General features: G+C 40.0%; 1 protein-coding gene across 1 annotated transcript in view; it reads right to left on the bottom strand.

Annotated features, from left to right (window-relative positions):
- The window catches only part of LOC120426221 (heterogeneous nuclear ribonucleoprotein R), a 74227-nt gene extending 62653 nt beyond the window's left edge, over window positions 1-11574 (bottom strand). The window contains exon 1 of the mRNA XM_039590945.2: window positions 10087-11574. The gene's annotated coding sequence lies outside the window, so the exon portion shown is untranslated. The remainder of the gene's footprint in view (window positions 1-10086) is intronic.
- Between the last annotated feature and the right edge of the window lie 2453 nt (window positions 11575-14027).

The following is a 14027-nucleotide window of genomic DNA, read 5'->3' as shown; positions in this document are numbered from 1 at the left end:
ACGTTTTTTCAAAAAAAATAATTTAATACCTTTTTTTTATTGATTCATAATTTACTTTAAAATATGATATTTTTTTTTTGTTGAATGTTACATATTTTGTTCGATCAATTAGCAAAAAATTTCTTTGAAGTCTTATAATTTTATTGACGTATTTTCTTGAAGTTTGTACTTGTATAAATAAGTTTTTCTTCCTTTAAACATTAAACAATATTTTAAGATTTTACGGCAAACAAACGATCGACGAGTGCGATTTGAATTATTGTGAAATTAGTAAAATTACTTGAACGAAAATAGGAAGGAGTTTCACTAGAGAAGAAGTTTCGTTTAAATCGTGTAGGCCGTCGAAGGTAAATATTTTTTTCGCGAGTGTGGTGCAAAGTCGGCATCGGAAGGGTGCGCTGGAAGCAATTTTTATTTGCTGTGTTGGGCTTCAGCGTTTGCACTGCTCAGGTCGTGCGAAGGCGGAAGAGGCGAGCCTGTGTTTAAAGGAGCTTTCCAGTCCGGAGGCAGCGGTGAATTACAAAAAGAGTTCCTTGACTGGATAACCGAGGCAAAGTTGGTGAGCGAGAGATGGATGAAATTCACAACGGTAGGGACTAAAAGACCTGTGATTAGAGGTAAGTTTTTCTAGTTTTCAGAGTGATTTGGCGTTTTATTTATTTACCAAGGTTAGTCCAGTTTTTCCGGTTAATTTTATGTGTACACTTTACAATATTTGTTTGTTATACTTCAAATCTTTTTTATTAATCAGTTTAGTCTGGCTGAAATGTGTATGTTCTGTTTATTTATGTCTTTTCTTAATAATTATTCCAATATTATCTCATCAACAGAGAGCGAGTTGTGGCGCTATAACCATGGCAAATAGTGTCCAGGGCATTTGTGGAAATACTATGTCCCATCCTAGAGGGTCCCGGAGCACCAAAACTTCTTAGCATGGTGCTCCCAACGATAAATTGCCAAAACAAACAGGAACGTGAGCGGGGGATCCCCACGTTTCTTCCTCCCCTGTAGATTCAGAAATGTATTGCTGTTTGAACACTCGTGCTCAAACTCAATCCAATTCAACGAATCATCTTTGCGGTAAACTTTACGCAGTTGGCCTGGCCGCTTTAACGTTTGTGATGTTTCAATGCATTCTAATGCAATGGCGCACTGCAAATGTTGATAATGACAAGAAGATGCTAGGCGTCAATCAACCTAAGGCATTCTCCAGGATGCCCTCGAAAGACTGGCTGCGCTAGGGTTAGATTAGATTAGATTAGATTAGATTAGATTAAACTATAAACAATATTTTAAAATGGTGTTTGAAAACCTTTTCAATGCAACTTCGGATAAATTTTTGGAAGATTTTTTGATCAACCTGTGAAGTTCCGTAACCAAGAAAAAAAAACATTTGTAATGAAAAAAAATTAAAAATGACAATGAAAAACAAAAATAACTAATGCTTTTACATTGACATTGTTAGAAGGATATTTTAATGTCCTATCCAAGTTTGCCAGATTGTCTGATTAATCTGATAATGCCAGATATTTCAAGTTCCAGACAGAAAACAAATCCAGACTCTTTACTAGAGTTTACCAGTTTTTTTTGGTTTAAAGACGATTGTAAAATAATCTTTAACCAAGTTGAAAGTGCCAACCATAAAATTATTTAATTTTGGTAATGATTTCTAACGTTTTATATATTTAAAAGTGTAGATATAGCCATTTATAAACAGAGGAATAGGTTCAAATTGTCGAAATCTACAATTTTTCAATAAATTTGTCACCTTTATCACTCTTTCCCGTCTGTCACTGATGATTTTTTGCTTGCCAGATTTTTCCATTTTTTTTTTAACGGAACTGACTAAAGACAGTTGAAGATCAACAGCTAAAGACAATAACGGACAAATGAAGAATACTTAAGACAATTAAATAGTATATAACTGAAGTCATGTGAAGATAACTAGGGGACAAACCACGTGGACACTTTTTTGAAATTCTCAACCCCCCTCCCCCCCATCCCCTCTTGTGGACAATTGTCCATACAAAAAATGGAGCGTGGACAATCGCAACCCCCCAAAGTGTCCACGTGGTTTATGGATGGTCCCTAGAGACAAAGATGAATAAAAAATATCGATCAATTTAAAATCTGTCCTATTTCAGGAAAAACTCTTTATTTCATGAATCAAAATTCCCCCTTTATACAAACCCTCCAAAGTGCCACCCTGTGTTCAAACAACCTGATTGACGAAAAACCCTGACCGTGAATTGGCTCTGGCCTTGCTCTTCATAAATGGCATGCATCGAAAGGGGGCACACTCATACTCCCGTAAAACCTCCACCAGCAAGGTTTTGGTTTTAAATTTCTCTAATGTACATAATTCGCGAAAAAAAAACACCAAAAGGTAACATTTTAGCATCGCGTTTTTTGTGCTTTATTCACCTCACGTCAAGACGCTCAAGCCTAAGGTAAACAAACCCTGACGAACAATGAGGAGTCGTTTTTTGTTGCAAACTCCTTTGAGACGCGTTTTTTTAGTCGGTCCTAAAGGCAAAATTCTAACCTCACCCAAAACCCTAACCTCTCAGCGATTCGCGATTTTTGCGTGTGTGTGTGTGTCTAAGTCACCAACACCACCGCGACAAAAAAAAACCTTCATCGAGAGGAAGCTGCTAAAGGAAGCGAACCATTGAGGAGGAAATCAAAGCAGGCTTCTGGGCCGACGACGTCGAATCTCCGCCAAAAATTCGCGTACATTGCACTCTGCGAAACTCACCAACACCACCGCGCCTACTGTGGTGAACGCGCTCGTTCGCTCGCATAAATTCGCGAATAATTTGCAAACTCTTTTTTTACTGCTCTGTGCGAAATTTTGGCACTGTTTGCTTGCTAGTATTGGTGCGCGTGTGAACGAACGCAGCGCGCGACTGCAAACGTCGCGAGGGGCGAGTTGCGAGACGACGCTCGGCAAAGGTGAATCAAAGCGCGAGGTGAGTTTGTGAGGGGGGTGTGGGGTGGGGAGCGTCTTGAGGAAATATAAACTAAATAAAGGAGAAGAATAGCGTGGCAAGCAGTGAGAGAGAAAACCAGAAGCATCCGAATCTAAAGATTTGCAAAAAGGAAGAGGAAGAAGCAGTAGGCTGTGAGGACAAAAAATCAGTGAGTGTGAGCGCGAATCGTGGTGTGGTCCTGACGACGGAGAAGACGTCAAATTTGAGGTGACACCCACGGGTGTGGGGGGTCAGACGGAGGCAGAAGGAACAACAACAGCTAGGTGGAAGGGTGATAAGCGGTGCGAACGATGTGGTGAAGTGCAGTGCGAAATGGTTCTGTCAAGTTGGTTGAGTTCTGCTAGAGGAAAAAGTAGTTAGTTTTGTCAAATTCTGTCAAACTCTGTCAAATCGGTTAAATTCTGTCAATTCTGTCAACATAGTATAGTTGAACCCTGTTGGTTCGACGTACGTCGAACTTCCAGCGGGTCATCTGTGCGTTCCTCCCTCAATCAACCCCTATAAATCGCTCAAAGATGCGTGTCTGTATGCACAGTCCCGAACGTGTATGCTCGATTGGGTATGGATTTCATTACAAGAAAGCAGCCACTTGAGACACTCGCCGGATATTTTTTCTCCCTTTTTGCAACGACCCAGACGACAACGACCACGTTCTCGTTTTACTGCACTCTGGTTGTTGTTGTTGCGGACGACCTCCATCCGAGATGTGTACAGCGAGTCCGCTTTAATTAGAAACTTGAGAGCATTATGCGCTCGCCACCACCGGGAGGGATGCCAACTGGCCACGCCAGACTCTGGCGGAACATGTGGTGGGCTTGGGGGAGGTTGAACAGCTCTCGAGAGCGTTCAACTCCTGGAGATCGAGCCTGGACACCGGTTTCGAGGGGCAAAATATTGATTTTTGAGATTTAATCCCTCAAGTATCGTTGAATTGGACGCGGTTTGAGGGTTTGAGCAAGTTTTGCTCCTTTCAAACGTCAAATAACAGCATCTTTTTGAGATTTCTTCAAGTGTTTGAGTTTTGAGGTTAGAAAGAGTGACAGTTTTTTCTTTGCACAGACTTTGTTTGGTCTTCACATAAACTCGTTTCAGCCCCCACAACCAGTGGAACTTTCCGACACCCTTCGGAGCTGTCACTGCATCCCGAGCGCAAACGTCCATAAATTACTCTCGCAAAACTAACCAGACAAGCATCATCTAGCGTGGCAGTTGCAGCAGAATCATCAACACAAAGTCCCTCAAATGCAGTGGTGCAGTGTGCAAATTTGCATTCTCCGTCACCGCACACCTTTGCACAACCAACAGGGGGGGCGTTCAAAAGTTACGTGACGGCATCCGCCATCTTTGTTGGAGTGGCGAGCAAACACGTGCGAATCTTGATGCTAGTTCGCAGTCAGCTCCAGGATGGCATCGCAGCAGGCGTTGACGGGAAGACAGGGGGGGGGGGGGAGTTTGACAGTCGTTACCTAACCTAGAAACGGGACAATTGCGATTCTGGACTCGAGACGCTTCGAGAAGCGTTGGGAGACGTTGCATAAGCGAAGCTGGAGTTGACGCTAGTGTCGACCTGTTCGGCAGTTTGTCAAACGTCGAATTTTGAGGGTTAGGACGACAATCGCACCCTCTACCGTACCCCCTTTCAAGCGCGCAAACGCATTCACTAGGATCGGCCGTACTGAAGTGCTGCAGGCTAGACCGGCTGGACTGCAGTTGGCCTTGACTATTATTGCACGTCGCCGTCTCCACACCCATTGCACGGCCTAATACTGCTGCCGCTGTGATGCAAGCGAAAAAAAAACCCGTTGATAAATGCGGGACGAGTCTAGGTTAGGAATTTATTAAAAGTGCACTCGGAGAGTTGGGTTAATTGAAGTCAATCGTGTCAGGGATGGCGAGTTTTGAGCGAAACGATTGCTAATGCTAGAGCTAACGCTAACGCTAACGCCAAGCCTACTGCGGAGCGTTTGCCGTTGCGACGATCTTTTGTTTGGAACGCTAGCTTTATATTCCCTGATGTTTACAAAACAGTTATGTTAGTTATCTCAAAACTAATCAGTTTTAATTGGTGACGCTCGTTACACAACCTGCGCTGCTGTGTCTAACGCTTTCTTTGTCACTGCTTGCAATCAATACAGTTCACAGTTCGTCAGCAGTAAAAAAGATAATCACGTCCAAGAGTGTGCTGCACACGTTGGAGGTCAGCAGTGCTGATCCCCGTCGGGGAGTGCATCTGTATTTACTTTTTCGCGCTGATAAGCGCCAACGCTACACCTCAAACGCTCACAAAAGACGGCAGAAGCTGCAATTGCAGTGCACTCAGCGATTGCAAAAGGAGGCCACGCCAATATTTGCCGGAGCTATTTTAACCCACCGGAGGTCGCGTACGTGTACTTTGTACACAGTTTGTAAGGGCGCTTGTAAGAAAGGCGAAAACACGCGACTTCCTTAAGGTTAAGCGCGGCTGGAGATCATCATCAGCGCACTAACCTCAATCGCGAGAAGAAGCGTTAGCGGCGTTAGCAGTCAACTGACAATTAACGCGCCGCTGCGCACGTGTGGGATTGCTTAGATCATCGCGCGTCGTTGAATGACACAAGCTCTTCGAGCTTGCAAGATGCAGATGTGCATCGACCGCACCCTTTTTCCTGCGCTCAAAACGCCACCAACACTACGATATCTCTGGCCGGACCGGAATGCTGCAAGTTCTCTAAGCACTTCTAAGCATGCACGAACAGATACGTGTGCGATACGGTGACGACTTGCATGGGGTGGTTCCAGTCTGGTTTTTCAAAGTGCAGTTTGAAACGACTGCGCGAAGCTGTCGTGACTGGGTGTTCTAATGTCAGCGTTGAGGGCTGCCTGCGGCAGCTTAGAACGAAGTTGCGATGCACTTCTTCGAAAGTGGTTGGCATTTGCGGGACTGGAAACTGGCGACGGCATGGCGAGATGATGTCAAGGATTGCAGTGTGGGAAATGAGGGGCACGTGGTGTGGAGTACTAATGTTGTTAATTTATTTCCCACTGTAACGAATGTCAGTATTTTTTACAGTCTTAAAGTCTTCTAAAATAATGAACGATTATTAAACAAATTAAAATAACAAAATGGTAAGCAAAAATATGAAAATTCCACCAATGGGTTTGTTCCAAAATATGTATTTCCATCAAAAATAAACAAACATTCACACCTCTGAGTGCCACAGAAGTTGGTTTGTTTGCATCAGATTTGCCTTCTCTTTCTCGCAAAAGTTGTTTGTCGTGCGACTAAGAGCTGGTTCTTTAAAGCCTACCGCCCGACGACTGCTAAAATATTTCGTAGGGCTAGGCAAGGGTCCTGATTTTCGGTTCAATGAACAGAAACCACTCACTCATCGCCTATCCAGTCGTCGCCTATTCTAACCCGCTAGCATTCATGAGCGAATGATACTCGCAAGCAGCCAGCGAGTGGCCCGAACTGTTCACTCAGCGAACAAATACATCGTGAAAATATTTGCCTACTCCGTCGCTCGACGACACTCACACACTACCATGCTCAGCGAAGAGCCACTCTCACAAAATGCCAGCGCGGCAGTCTTTTTGTCTTCACGCCCTCAGTTTGCCATCAATTTGATTTTTTCTTGGTGGAAGTTTCTTTGAATGGTGTCTATAATGTTATGAAATCAAAATAAATGCACAATTTAATTGATAACATTGATTTTAGGCAACCCAAATCAATGAGTATAACGCAGCGCATCAGAGAAAAAATGTTTTCAGTTCAGAGTGATCGGTGACGTTCGGCCTGCCTGAGCCGTTCGGAGACTGAGCCGATCAGAGAGAGAAGGAGAGTAGAAGCGAGAGTGTTCGGGAGCGAATAGTGAGAAAGTGACAAACAGTAGGAATTCATCAGGGCAGTATCGCGTCGCCTGCTATTTGTGCTCGCGAATGGAGTGGTTAATTTTGAACAATCAGGACCCTTGGGGCTAGGGACAGTGACAGCTCGAGCTCGATCATTGTATGACACTGTGACGAGTAGTTCGTCATTTTTAAGTTAAATTATTATTTTTTTTCACTGGTTTGAATGTAAACACATGTTTGTAGCATTTCCATTAAATTTGGGAATCGCTTGAAAAGTTGACAAAATTTTAAAAAATGTTTCCATTTTCTAGCCACTGAGGTCATTTTGAGCTTGCACTCTGTCGTCTAAGATTCGAAGGCATATTGAATATTATGTTCACGCTTTTTTTTTGGGTTGAGTTTCTTGGACCTCGCAGTTTTCTAGTTATATTCTGCCATAAAATGAAAGTCGTCAAATGGAGGGTTCACGTCCTTCTGACATAAAATTACACATTAACTGCTTGAATAAAAATTCTATCTATCTACTAAGCGAAAATCGTTAAAAAATATTCAGGTTATAAAAATCGTTTCTCTCGGACAAGTTTTCAAAATAACAAAAAAACGTTTTGTAAACAAAGCCGTTTTTGGTCAGTTTTCGGTTTGGCTGATTTTAAACATCTGCCGCCACGAAAGAACCAATTTCAAACTTTTTTTGCTTAGGATTTAAATCCAATTTTCACGAATACACTTTTTAAATGGTCGAGAAAAGAAATTTGAAAAAAATATCAGAAACAGGGAGAGTTTTAAAACGTCCAACATGCCATTTGCTTTTAGTCACTATTCAAACAATTATTTAAGAAGGTGAAAAATCTCATGTCAGAACTTTATCATTTCAATGAAAAATTTGATAGACACCCGAACAGTTGATTTGCATTCATTAGTTTAAAAAAATGTAAGATTTGACGAAAAAACAACGTTTTGCATACATCGAAAATTACCTAGAATTCAAATGATTTTTGAATAAACCCAAACATGCTGAAAATGATTCTAATCGCAGAGGCATGCATTTCAAATTGATTTCTGCTGTTTGCACTTAGACTTCCACTGAAATTTTGAAGTTTAAAAAATTTTTTTTTGCTTCTTGTTTTTTCGAACCGCTGTCAAAGACTTTGAAATATATTTTCAACAGTCTAACTTTTTGTGCAAAATTGTTTCCTTACTTTTTTATCAGGTTATGCATCACTAGATATCAATTGAAAACGCTTTTAGAAGCTTTAATTGAAGTTTAAATTGATGATATGCCAAAATGTGTTGCTTGATGGAATTACATGCGTTTCGAATTCAATTAACTTAGTTCATAATTTTATGAGTTGGAATTTTGTGCGAGGAATATCTTTAGTATAAATTTCATTCTAAGATTTTTTTCACAATAAAAATGTGTTATTTAAATTTACATTTTTACATTTTTAACAGTTGTTCAACAAAAAGAATAAAGCATAACTTAAAAAAAAACATTTTATTGTTACTGGGTTAAACTGTTTTTTGATTTTGAAATGTGTTTAAAAAATTATTGTACATTTTGTAAAATTTATTAAATTTTTTGAATGGAATTTAAAACAAGATAAATTAATATAAACAATTGCTATTTAGAGAAAAAAATGTTCATCACTTTCGCTCTACGAACATAATGTGGACAAATGAACATAGTTTTAATCGATTGTTTAGTTTTTTTTAATGAAAAATCAGCAAGAATGTAGAAATAATTTGAATCTTGATTTTTTTCACATTCCCTTGGCATGATTTGTTTTCAGTTGAAGATTGTCCATCAATCCTTTTAATAGTTTTTAAGTGAAATTTTTTCGATCTTTTTGTTTTTTCGGTTCAAATTAAACATTTTCTTTTTTGAAATGGTTTATTTTCAGGTTGAATCTTTATTTTTAAAAAAGTTTCAAACTCATTTAAAACAAAATTACTCTATTGATTGAGGTTTACAGAATTCGTATTTTTTTCCTTTTTGATTTGTTCTTAAGCTTTAAATTGCCATAATTTTGTAATTTTTTCGGCCTTTAAAAATCATAAGCATTCTTGGAGAGTAAAGTTTTTTTTTTAAACAGAATATTTGATAAATATTTTCGTTAGTGAAATTTTAAACCATGATCAATGCCTTATCAAGCTAGAAAAGTCTTTTGTTTAATATTTTAGAACTCAATAATTTATAATTAACTGAATTGGGTAAGTTCAGGCATATTTTTTCCACAAATTTCCAGGAAACATTCCATTTTTTGATTAGTTAATTCTTTGAATTATCGTTAAAAGAGTTAAATATTAGTTATATATTTTAAACACGAGTTACATTTGTAGAACAAGGTTTACCTAGTTGGATAGATACGATGAGTGCTGAAAAAAGCGACTTCTGCAACGAGTTGAATAAAAAGTTTTTTTACATTTCCGGACAAACCCAATTTTTCAATTCAATTCAATTCGGTTTTATTTGTGAATAATCAAGTAACAATGAGTTCATTTAGGTACACAACAGAGTTTTGGTGTTCCTTTCAGCTGTGTTTAACATCGTAATTCAATCGAAAATTATTAATTATGACTATGGAATAGACAAAAGTAAGAAAAAGTTTTCAAAAAACTTCAAGAAAGTGCAAACCCAATTAGAATAAGATTTTTTCAGTTAAACGCTTGTTTCCCAGCATAAATGTTGCTAGCCGTCAAGATAAGTACTTTTCGATACAAGTTCCGAAAAGTTGAACATTTCTGCACTCAAATGGTTGCTGAAAAGTACGTTTTAGTACGGCTATTTTTGGCGATGAAAAGAAAGCCGTTTTTCTTCATATATTACTTTCTTACGGATCTTACGAAATTACGGGGAAAAGTAATTATATTTTATTATAAAAGTGACCAAATAAATTTAAAATGCCCAGATTTTTTGAAATGTGACATCAAAAACTGAATTTTGAACTTAGAAAGTTGCATTCGAGGTTAGGAATTTGGCGTGCAATAAAACACGTGTTTTTCAAACAGATTTTTTTTAAGAATTGGTGTATCGCATGATTTAGGTGTGGTTGGTTTTTTTTTTGATAAGTTGATGTTTTGTTTTTTTTTTTTAAATTGTTGTTAAAAGTCATAAAATGAAAAAAAAACTTGCAATTTCGGCTCAATTTGCATTTGATGGAGACGCATGGTCTCCCTCCTCCAAAATCCACAATTTCTCGGCACGTCAAAGCTCTTGCACTCTTAAATTTCCCCCAGCATTTTCCGCGCTTAATCCACTCACCTGAAATGAGTTCCTGCTTGTCCTTCTAAAGATGAAATCCTTATCTGCTCCTTCTGCTACTGCTGCCGCTGCACTTCTTCACGGATGTTCGGAATCCGGAGGGGGGGAGGGTTACTTTGTCCAAAGTGTTCTCGATGCTTCCGAAACTTTCGGGGTAGGGTTGGCAGGGGGGACAAATTTGAAATCTCTCTTTTTTTTCCTTTTAGCTGGAACAGTATTTTCCGGTGGGGACGATTGGAAAGCGTTTGCGAAGAGGGGGGTGGCTAGAAATTTTAGTCCTCCGAAATTCCTTTTGTTTGCAATTTGATGATGTTTTTTTATTTCTAGTTTAAACTGTCCAGCTTTTTTTTTGTACGGTTTTCTCTCGATGCGATTTGAAGAGATTTGAGTTGAAGTTTTGGGTCGTCGACGAACGAGTGCGCCTTATTTGACCTTTCGATGGGACTTTTGAGTTTTGAGGCCGATGCCAATCTTTGCTATGTGCGAAAATTTGCTGCCAGCTGCTTTTGACGACATTGGCGCTGCCGTGTTATGCCGGATCCGGAAGCGATGCTGCTGCGGGTGTTGCTCCGACGTCCATCCAGAGGACCTTGAAGTAATCCGAGTTGAAGTGTTCTTCACCGAGTATCGATTTCCTTTGTTTTCCACGCGAACTGCACTTTTGTGTGTGTGTGTTTTTTCCGACTTTTCCTCTTTGTTTTTTTTTTCGATGGGGAAAACTTTTCCGGGTTGTTTGTTTCTCTCTCCAATAATCAGCACTTTTTACATAACTCTGGAACTGATTCACCGATTTTTTTCTTCTTGTAGAACTAGTGTTGTGTATATTGAAGATCTGTTAACTTCTTCCAGTGTAGATGCTTATTATCCAAAAGATGCTCGCACACGTTTTTCCTTAACGAATCCTTACCCTAGGCGTTACAGCTAGGCTTACACAGGTAGAACTTAGGGTGATAACTATCTTATCTACACACTTTGTAACATTTAAAAAACACCTTCCTTGCACTCTTCTCGCAAGACTCAACCAATAAAAAAAATCACCAGTCTTCACCGAGTTAGGGTAGTCACATTTCCGGAATACGCGAATTCCTCACAAAAAAAATCACAGTCCTTCCTCGTAAAAATTCTTCCGCAAATTCCACTTTAACCGCGCGCGCGTTTGCTCCTTCGCCCAAAAATCGTCGCGACTTCGAGCCCCGGGTGGATCAACCTTTTTTTTTTGCTTTTTCGCTACGACCAAAAACCAAAAAAAAACACCACACTGTAGAGAGATCACCGGACGCGACGACCGACCGACCGACGACGCTGCAACGACCGACCGTGAGTTGTTTCCCAAAAAAAGGCCGAGAGTGGTGTGAGCCGATCCTGCTGGACCACGGCCGCTGCAAGCCCCGGAGAATCTTCCGAGTCGGCTCGAACTTTCAATGTGTTGGTGAGAGAAAAAAGCCTCAAAGAGGGAACTCTTAACTCATGAACGAGGTTCTTGATCGTCCGCGCGTAGCTTCGCTAGTGGCGCTGAACGGGTGCCGAGACTGCTTTTCCCCCCGTACGCGACGACACATGACACCGACGATCCCCGCGAATTCAAACCGAGGTGTATTGGTGAGGGCTGAAAGAGACCGAGCGATGGTGGTGTCGCGCTCGCGCACTTTATAACAACACTCATTCGCGTCCGGCTGCAACTCTCGGGAAGAAATTGCATTTCGGCACAGGCAAAAAGTTGGTGAACGAATCGAAACGAAACGACTACAACGGTAGCAGCCTACGAACGCTGTTGAGCGTTGAGTTTGTATTTGCATGTGGTGTGGACGTGTGCAGTGTTGATGCACTTGAGGTGGTCCTCTAAGGTTATGTGATGGAATGTGTTGGATGTTTTCAGGATTTAGTTTTGATAATTTTTAAACATGTTCTTTCGGATAAATTCATGTCAATACAAATTTAATGGAACACTTCCATTCGAGCAAATCAAATCATACCATCCACTATAACGACCCCCAGGTCTTTTTTGGTCTCTATTGCAAGTTTCTACTCGAACCTAGAAGTCCATAGGCTTGAATGGGGAAAGCAGCCAAATCTCTTTCTACTCCCAGGAACATTCCACCCCAGGATTCGAACTCGCAACCTTTGGATTGCGAGTCCAACCGCCGCCAGCGATTCCACCGAAGCAGGCTTGGTTTGGTGTCTTGTTTGTACTCTCACGGGGGAGTCGACTCCTACACCTGGAATTATACTTGACGGCCTAACAACAACTAATTCGGGACCGACATTTTACTTCCCGCATCCGATGTTCGAGCAGTTTTTCCTTTTTTTTTTACAATGTATTTCTTATGGGAGAACTGTCATTTCTAACACTCGAATCGGGTGCTCCATTAATGACTCTATTCTTATGATATCCTAATCATACTTGTCAGTCCGATAATCATCCATATAAATCACCATGCGTCTCCATGTAACAGTTGATCACCGAAGCAATGACACATTTTCCTAACCCAATGTAGCTTAACAACTTATATGTTTGTTTAGGGTATCTTCATGTATCATTCATATACGACACATTCTGCCGTGACGTTACAACGGTTTGACGTTCCATTTTTTTTAGTTTGTTTTGCTGTAACTCGGAAATTTCCAAGAAAACAGCTCACAGATTCTGAAAGTACGTTAAATCTGCCATAAGAATCAACATTGGGCTAAAGATTTAACGTTTCGGTTGCTGTTCTACAAGCGAATATGTTGACAGAAGTTTCAACGGTGGAGAATTTTGTTCCTTCAATATTTTTTAGAAAATGCTGTGATTCCGCTCTGCTCTGACAAACATAAACTAGACTTTTTATGTTTATGCCTTCCTCACCTTACTGAGGAAAGGCTATAAAATCACTCGAAAAACGAAATTCTTCATTTGATCTCCTTGACCCACCTTCATGTATACATATCGACTCAGAATCAAATTCTGAGCAAATGCATGTGTGTGGTGGGATGTTGATAAAAAAAAATTGCACTGGATTATCTCGGCACTGGCTGAACCGATTTGGACCGTTTTGGTCTCATTCGATCCGTCTTAGGGTCCCATAAGTCGCTATTGAAAATTATAAAGTTTAGTTAAGTACTTCAAAAGTTATGCTAAAAAAACGATTTTAACAAAAGTCCGGAAGATTGTAAAAAGGGTGGTTTTTTTTAAGAAACCCCATCATGTAATACATTTTAAGAAAGTATTCGAAAGACCGAGTTCAAAAGATTGAAGATCTGACGACCCTATCAAAAGTTATAAGCACTTAAGTGTTATTTATGCACTTTTTGGAGGCCGGATCTCAGATATTTTGATGAAAACGTTGTCCGGATCTATCATGCGACCTGTCGTTGGATAGGTAATTAAAAGACCTTTTCAACGAGTTCAAAAGATTGAAGATCTGACAACCCTATCAAAAGTTATAAGCACTTAACTGCCCACCATTGAAAAAACGGCTAATATCCACTTTTGGCAAAAACGAGATATTAGCACCAGGTGGTAGAGGATGTTCCAACGCATCTTCTGGAACTTGAATTTCACTGAAATAGTGTTTAGACTTGGCTGCCGATGCGAAAAACCAAACGGCTAATATGCCACTCTTATGGGAAATTGCCTTGACGGAGATTTTGTCACAAACACTAAAACGCGTTTTTCTCGGAATACTTGATTTGGCATAATAGCCGAATTTTCAATTATGGGCAGATAAGTGTCCTGAATTATGAAGATCTGACTACCCAATCTGATGTTATGAATAATGAATCCAGTTGATAGAATACTGAAAGGTCCGCTTTTTAGTATCTTTTTTGGATAGCATTACCCTCTAAATGTGACGAAGGCACCATCCACCTAAGGGTGGATTGAGTAACGTTTTTAACGTAAAATTGACTGCTGAATCGAATGCCATCATTTGTTTTGGAAAAAAAGTTAAGCCATTTCGTGA

This window comes from Culex pipiens, chromosome 1, assembly GCF_016801865.2.
Source record: "Culex pipiens pallens isolate TS chromosome 1, TS_CPP_V2, whole genome shotgun sequence".
NCBI classification, from domain to species: domain Eukaryota; kingdom Metazoa; phylum Arthropoda; class Insecta; order Diptera; family Culicidae; genus Culex; species Culex pipiens.
Note: the sequence above shows the minus strand (reverse complement) of the source record. Positions and strands in the feature narration are given on the sequence as shown.